The sequence below is a fragment of the Mesoplodon densirostris genome, chromosome 6 (assembly GCF_025265405.1).
Source record: "Mesoplodon densirostris isolate mMesDen1 chromosome 6, mMesDen1 primary haplotype, whole genome shotgun sequence".
In the NCBI taxonomy this organism is placed as follows: domain Eukaryota; kingdom Metazoa; phylum Chordata; class Mammalia; order Artiodactyla; family Ziphiidae; genus Mesoplodon; species Mesoplodon densirostris.
In genome coordinates, this window is record NC_082666.1 from 39,365,450 (window position 1) to 39,373,326 (window position 7,877).

A 7,877-nucleotide genomic window follows, 5' to 3' on the forward strand; every position below is an offset into this window, starting at 1 on the left:
CCTAAACCAGGAAAGATTATATACTTTTTATTCATATAAAAGGAATTTCTCTATATCCACAACTCTGGCCCTTGCTGACTTTACTTTCTACACATTAGAGCTCTTTCAAATTAGCATGTGATCACTCTAGTTCATTCTTTAAAATGGCTGTATTGTATTCCACCATATGATTACATCTAATTTATTCAATCAGTTTTCTGTTTATAGTTGTTTTGGTGATTTGCAGTTTTTCATGTGGCAGCTTCAGTGGCAGAAGTCTCCTGACTGGAATGCGGGCCCTGGCGGTCATTGGCATGTTGATCCTGCTTAAGGAGTCTTCCAGCCAGGCGCTGAGCCCACAGACTCTCAGAGATGTTCCCCCCTGCAGCGAGGCCCCACCACAGGAGGGACAAGGCCCAGGCACTGCATGCTAAAGAGGTGCAGAAAAAGGTAATTGGGCTCCAACACACAAGACCTCCAGAGGGAGCAGGGAGAACATTCTCTGGGAGCCTGAGCCATGGGCTCTGGTCCTACCTCTACAGAAGAGTAAGAAACACAAGGGGCATGGACCAGCCATTCATTGTTCTCTGACTCTGAACCAACGACTTCGCATGGGCCATGGCCCTGCCTCCTCATCACAGGGGGAGGTATCATCAGCCCCTATGGGTGTGGGGACTGAAGCACTGGTGATAAGTCACCTGCCATGGGTCAACACTATTTTTGTCCTAGTGGCACATGCCAGGGATCGCTTCTCTGTTAATTCCAAGTTTGAAATTCTCTTCTTCCCAACCTCACTTTGCTCTCCTTTTAGCCACTCTTTTCTTCTTTTCTGCCCTCTCTTTTCAGGATAAAGTAAATGAGGCCAAGAAGTTTTTATTGAGCACCTGCTCTTTGCAGAACACTTCTTTTTCTCCTTATCTTGTAGCTTTCCAAATGGCAGGCACAGTTGTCCAAGAGATTCCATGGTCTCAAATCATGCCCATTGGGCCGCAGACTCAAGAAGTCTGTCTTCTTGATGGTCAACATCACTAATTATCAAAGAAATGAAAATCAAAAGTACAATGAGGTACCACCTCATACCAGTCAGAATGGCCATAATTTAAAAGTCTGTAAATAACAAATGCTGGAGAGGGTGTAGAGAAAAAGAACCCTCCTACACTGTTGGTGGGAATATAAATTGGTGCAGCCACTATGGAAAACAGTATGGAGGATCCTTAAAAAACTAAAAATAAAGTTGCCATATGATCCAGCAATCCCACTCCTGGGCATATGTCTGGAGAAAACTCTAATTCGAAAAGATACATGCACCCCAATGTTCATTGCAGCACTATTTACAATAGCCAAGCCATGGAAGTAACCTAAATGTCCATCAACAAATGGCATGGATAAAGAATATGTGGTACATATATACAGTGGAATACTACTCAGCTATAACAAAGAATTGAAATAATGCATTTGCAACAACATGGATGGACTAGAGATTATCATACTAAGTGAAGTAAGTCAGAAAAAGAAAGACTCACAGACAGAAAACAAATTTATGGTTACCAAAGGGGAAAGAGTTTGGGTGAGGGTTAAATTAGGAGTTTGGGATTAGCAGATACAAGCTCCTATACAGAAAATAGATAAACAATAAGGTCCTACTGTATAGCACAGGGAACTATATTCGATATCCTGTACTAAACCATAATGGAAAAGAATATGAAAAAGAATAGTGTATATATGTATAAGTGAATCACTTTGCTGTACACCTGAAACTAACACAACATTGTAAGTCAATTATACTTCAATTAAAAAAAAAAAAGAAGAAGTCCAACTTTCCAAGGTCTCCTTGGGAGGAAATCACAGGATGCCCTCCTGACGTATAGGACAAGTGGCTTGAGGAGGGGGGTTGGCAGTGAAGTGGGTCCTCTCTGCCTTCCCGGGTCTCCTGCCAATGCAATGAGTCCAGGGCTTCTCCAGGTTGCACTCTGAGCTTCAGTGCTGAGTGTATCAGAGGCTGGGGTGCTGGAGGCTGCACCAGGGCTCAGGCCACAGGGGCCTTGGAGGGGAGGGAACTTAGAGGTCCCTGGGGCAGGGTGAAGACAGCATGCTAGTTTCTCCAGGGGCTGGATATTGAAGGAGGAAGGATATGCAGTCAGAAGTCAGACATCCACGTCCTGTCCCCACCGCCACCCCACCAGTCCCCATGGGAAATGGGCTCTGAGAGGTGGATTGACAGCAAGTAACACAGCCCCAGGCCCCCTGCTCCCATCCAACTCCTGGGTTGTTAGCAAGGCTATGGGAGCTCCCCAAAGTGCTTCAAAGTTTGAATGAGGCAGCCATTCATTGGGCAGTTGCTGAGGCCAGGTACTACCTAAGCCGGGCCCTTTTCTAAACCCCGTAACAGCCCTGCAAGTCAGCTATCAATACTCACATTTTACAGATAGGAAGACAGAAGCTAAAGTTAGTCAACTGTGTGTTCCAGAACCCAGAGCATGTATAAGGCAGGCAGACAAACTGTGTGAGCCCAAAGCGGGGAGGAAACCTGGGTGGCAGCCTGGGGTGGACAGGAGGTGGCTCTGGCTGGGGCGCGGGAAGCAGCAGCATTATAAGAGCCCTTTGGGCCTTGTCTTCCTTGAATGGGGCTATTTCCTGGTGAATCCATAACACTGGAGCAGATTGGACTCCGACAAATCCCTTGGCAGGCTTTCTCTAATGGAACATCTAGAGAGAAAAAGTCCCCTGTCTTCCTACATGTCCCTTGTAACCTCCTCCCCACCACAGGGACCTTGTTTGCTCTGGCAGACAGGGAGTCCATTCAGAGTCCTGGGTGGCACAGGTAGAGTCCGGCCTGGGAGCCTGGACCCCACGCCTGGTTAGAGGGGTTGGAGTGGCCTCCGGAAGCCTCCTTTGGCTCGAGTGGGGGAGGGTGCTGACCTTATGCTGGCCGATGAGAAGGACTGACTTTACGGTTCTATCTTGCCCCGTACACCAGAAAGCCACTTCGAGCTGGTGGAACGGGGCCTGGTGGGTGGGATGGTGGCTGGCTGATGGGGCCGTGGTCTCTGCTGGCTGCAGGGAAGGTGATTCTAGAGCCATTAGCAGCCCCAGAGGGTGCCAGACCGCGTCCACGGGGACAGTCTTAGCTGTAACTGCTTGGGACACCCACAGCTACCCAGTTTAGCCTTTTATTTATGCTGCAATCATAGAGCTTTCTTTCTTATACAAGGAGGGGCTGCCCAGAGCTTTTTATTTTTCCAAGGGTGGGAAAAACAACCTTACCTTAGGCTCAGACCACATCTGATTATGAAGGGGCTGTGAGTGAATTACACTCAAGCTGCCACCCAAACGGCCCCTGGGCTCTCCCCGCCTTGGAGGCCTTAGAGGCGTGACAGGCCCTCATTCCCAGCTCCAGGCACAGGCAGCTCAGCCCCGCCCAGAGCCAGCCCCTCAGAGGAACGTCAAGGTCACTGTGAGGAAGGAACATTCACAGCTTTTCCCCCTCCTGCCTTCTTGCTGGCCACAACTGTGCACGACTAGCTGAAGCTTATTATGTTTAAATATTCGAAAATGCTTCACTAAATACGGCGGCTTGTTTGCTTTTGCTGACAGTAACAGTCAACCCACAGAGCCCTTTCAAACCTCAGCGGTGTTTGGGAAAGTGGACAAGGGACTCATTCAGTGACGTGCAAGTTTGACCGGAGCCAGGAATGAAGCCTGGATTTCATGAAATGAGGAGTAGCCTCAGACCACACACAGAGATGGTTCTAAACCAGCCAGCGGTGCCTGCCCTCCCCCCGCCCCCATCTCACACACACACACACACACACACACACACACACACACACACACTCACTCTCCTCGCCCTGACAGAGGGCCCCAACTGACAGCGGGAAAGCTCATTGGCATCCACAGCTGAATGTGAAGGGGTGTCCCGGGCTTAGGCGGCCCTTTGTTAGCAACAAGTTGATGAAAAAAATGGATTAGTACAGTGTGTGCACCCCATCCTAAGGAGAGCTCACACAAAAGCCAGCGCCACCTAAACACAGCTGTTAGAGAAGAAAAAGGAGCCGAATGGAATTGTTGAAATCAATTTTGTGTGGGGAGGCAAGAAACACACAACTTTTCCCCCAGAATGAGGTCCATTTTGTGAAAACCTGCCCTGCGTTCAGTGCGTCCAGGGGATGCCCCTTCCCCCCGGCCCCACTTCCTGAAATGTGGGCCCACCCAAATGAGATTATGAGGACTCTAGGAGTATGTTTCTTGCAGGAGACATCGGGGCAAAATTGTTGTTGTTCCTCTGTCACTGACTGCAAACTTCATGCAGGGTAAACTGAATCTGACTAGGGCCCTGTTTGAAGTTTAGAAGATTTAGGCTTTCTCTTTTTCCCTTTTGAACTTTTATTTAGACATAGGTTCCAATGCATCCAAGGAGCACGAGGCAGTTACACTCAAGAAATATTTATGGCGCTTCAGTGAACTGGGTGGGTTAGAGGCAGAGTTGGGCAGGGTGAGGGAGGGCAGCCCCAGCCCCCAGCCCCCACCCCGAGTCCTGGTCCTTATGAAGGGAAGCTAGGCCCAGGCAGACATCACTGCCACATCTAGCTTGGCAAAAACTGCCACGCTTTTTCACGGTTTTTGTTTTTCCTTCACCATCCACTACCCACCCTCGCCCCTCCGGGCACTGTGGAGTGGCTGTGCCGGGGGCGGCGTGGGAGGCAGATTGCCGGTGCCTCCTAAGGTTGTCCCCGCTTGACTCTCACTAGGGTGCTTCAAGGAGAGTGACCTGGAAAGAAGACTTGTGGTGTGCCTTCTTTCTTCTTACACTCACACTTTCTGATTTTGCCAAGAATAGGTACAAAGTTGGAAGCCCAGGGTTCTGGTTTGGTTTGGAACGGGAACCACACAGTTCCAGGATGTCTTAATTGGGTACACAAATTCTTAACCTCAAGCAGTGCGGACAGTCAGGAGAATGAGTTCTCTCTTCCGAGCTTTCTTGGGGTTTTCCTGAAGCTTCCTCTTAGTCTGTGACCATGCTGGTGAAATTATTGACCTCGGCTTCCCTAGCCCAGAGCACAAACCACAGAGATGGAACAAGAGCCAAAGGTTCCTGGGTGAGTGGTCACTTCACATCCAGGAAGGTTTCCTCCCTCCATCCTGGGTTGTTAGAGCCAGCTATCACTTCAGGTGATGGTGTCACCTCCCACAATAAAGTCACTCATATTTTAACTCAAGAGCTGCTCTTTAATCCTTCTGCTCTGTACTGCTGGGAATTCATGTCCTTGTTCCCTTGCTAAATAGACACTCAACCTTCTGCTCCCCTGGCATCTCTGCTCCTGCACCTCCACACCTCCCATTCCTACTGTTGTTGCCTCTGGAATACCAGGTAAACAGAGGGCTGGGCCTATAGCATCCACATGTCCTCCTGGAGAGCCAGCCTCTCACCTGTGGCCCAGGGTGTCACACCCAGGTCAACCCTCCTCTACAGGCCTCCCAGGAGGGACAGAAAAATACAGCTTCCCCAAGCAGTAAAATAGAGATCATGATTCTGATCTTGCAGGAGAATGTGAAAAGAGTAAGATCCCCCCTTTTTTAAAGTCCACCGAGATTTATCAAATATCTATTACATTCCAGGTACAGAAACATTGCCAGTTCCCAGTTATTTGGTAAATATTCTGGAACACATTAGCAGAGCAAGGAGTAACATTTTTGAACATTATAACTAGGTGTGGCAGAGACTGTAGTGCTCACCAATCAATACCTGATTCCTGTGATCCTCTCTTCCTGCTGCGCACACCCCTGGAATACAGTCTCAGCCTCCCTTGCTGTCAGGTAGAGCCATGTGACTGGGTCCCAGCCAATGAGATGTGAGCATGTGATGTGTGCCATGTCCAGGCCCAGACCATAAGAACTTCCCACACTTTACAAAAATGAACTCAAAAATGGATCACAGACTTAAACATAAAACATAAAATTATAAAACCTTTAGAAAAAAACATAGAAGAAAATCTTTGGAATCCAGAGCTAGGCAAAGAGTTTGACATAAAACCACAAACCATAAAATGAAAAAAATCCTTTAGACCTCCTAAATTAGACTTCATCAAAATGAAAGCCTTTGTTCAGAGAAAGATTCTGTTAAGAAGATGAGAAGACAAGCTACAGACTGGGAGAAAATATTCGTAAACCATATATCCATATGTTTAGAATACATACAAACCTCTCAAAACTCAGTAGTCAAAAAGCAAACAATCCAACTAGAAAATGGACAAAAAAACATGAAGAGAGACATTTCACTGGAAAGGATATACAGAATCAAATAAGCACATGAAAGACGCTCAGCATCATTAACCATTAGGGAAATGCAAATTAAAATGACAATGAGATAACCATACCAGAAAACAGTTTGGCAGTTTCTTAAAAAAACAGAAACAAAAACAAAAAAACAAAACATGCAAATATCTTCTACCCCAGCTATTACACCCCTGAGCATTTACCCCAGAGAAATGAAGGCTTATGTACTTATGTTCACATAAAAACCTCTGTACAAATGTTTACAGCAGCTTTATCCATAGTAGCCAAAAATTGGGAACAGCCCAGATCTCCTTCAGTGGGTGAATGGTTAACAAATTGTGGCACATCATACCATGGCACACTGTTCAGCAATAAAAAAGAACAAGCTATTGCTACATGTAACAACCTGGAAGAATCTCCACAGGAGTTATGCTGAGTGAAAAAAATCCAGTCTCAAAAGGTTACATACTGGGACTTCCCTGGTGGCACAGTGGTTAAGAATCCGCCTGCCAATGCAGGGGACACAGATTCGATTCCTGGTTCGGGAAGACCCCACATGCCATGGAGCAACTAAGCCCATGTGCCACAACTACTGAAACCAACGTGCCTAGAGTCCACAATCACAACAAGAGAAGCCACCACAATGAGAAGCCCGCGCACCACAGCAAAGAGAAGCCCCCACTCGCAGCAACTAGAGAAAGCCCATGTGCAGCAACAAAGACCCAATGCAGCCATAAATAAATAACTAAATAAATAAATTAAAAAAAAGATTATGTACTATATGATTTCACGTATACAATATGATTGAAATGACAAAATTATAGAACTGGAGAACAGATTACCTTGCCAGGGATTAAGGAGGGGATGGAGGTGGGAGGCAAGCAGGTGTGGTTGCAAAAGGGCAACATGAGGGATCCTTGTGTGATGGTACTGTTCTCTATCTTGACAGTATTGATGTCAGCACTGGCTGTGATATTGAACTAGAGTTTTATAAGGTGTTACCATTGGGAAAAACTGGGTGAAGTGTCCATGGGTTCTTTCTGTATTATTTCTTACAATTTCATGTAAATCTATGATTGTCTCAAAACAACAAGTTTAGTTACTGGACCCGCCAAATACCCCTAAGACACATGATCCAGTGATCTTTCATCACTGAGAAAGATTAACAGAGGAAGGCAAACTCCAAAGTGTCCCTGAATGGCCATGTCCTGCAAAGTCACTCCCTCAACCTCCCATACTGGGCTGAGATGTAATCAAGAAAAAACTTTTCTTGTGTTAAAGCACTGATGTCTGGGGATTGTTTGTTACTGCAGTCACTTCTACTTACCCTGACTAATGACACATTGAGGATCTGGGACTTTAACCCAAATTCGGGTTCCACAGGGAACTGACAAGTTGTGCTGACTTCCCCATGAAACTATTTTGGTCTCTAGTGCTGAGAAATTACCCCATCTTTCTGTCTGTGTGGAAACCAGGGATCGACTCCCACTTCAGCACTTCCTGGCATTTGGAGTTTAAGTCACTGGACTTCTCTAAGCCTCATTCTCCTCTGCTGCAAGACTAGGGAGTAAAGAAGTGAGGTGCATATACGTGTACCTACCTGTGCAGCTGAGATTGGGGGTTGT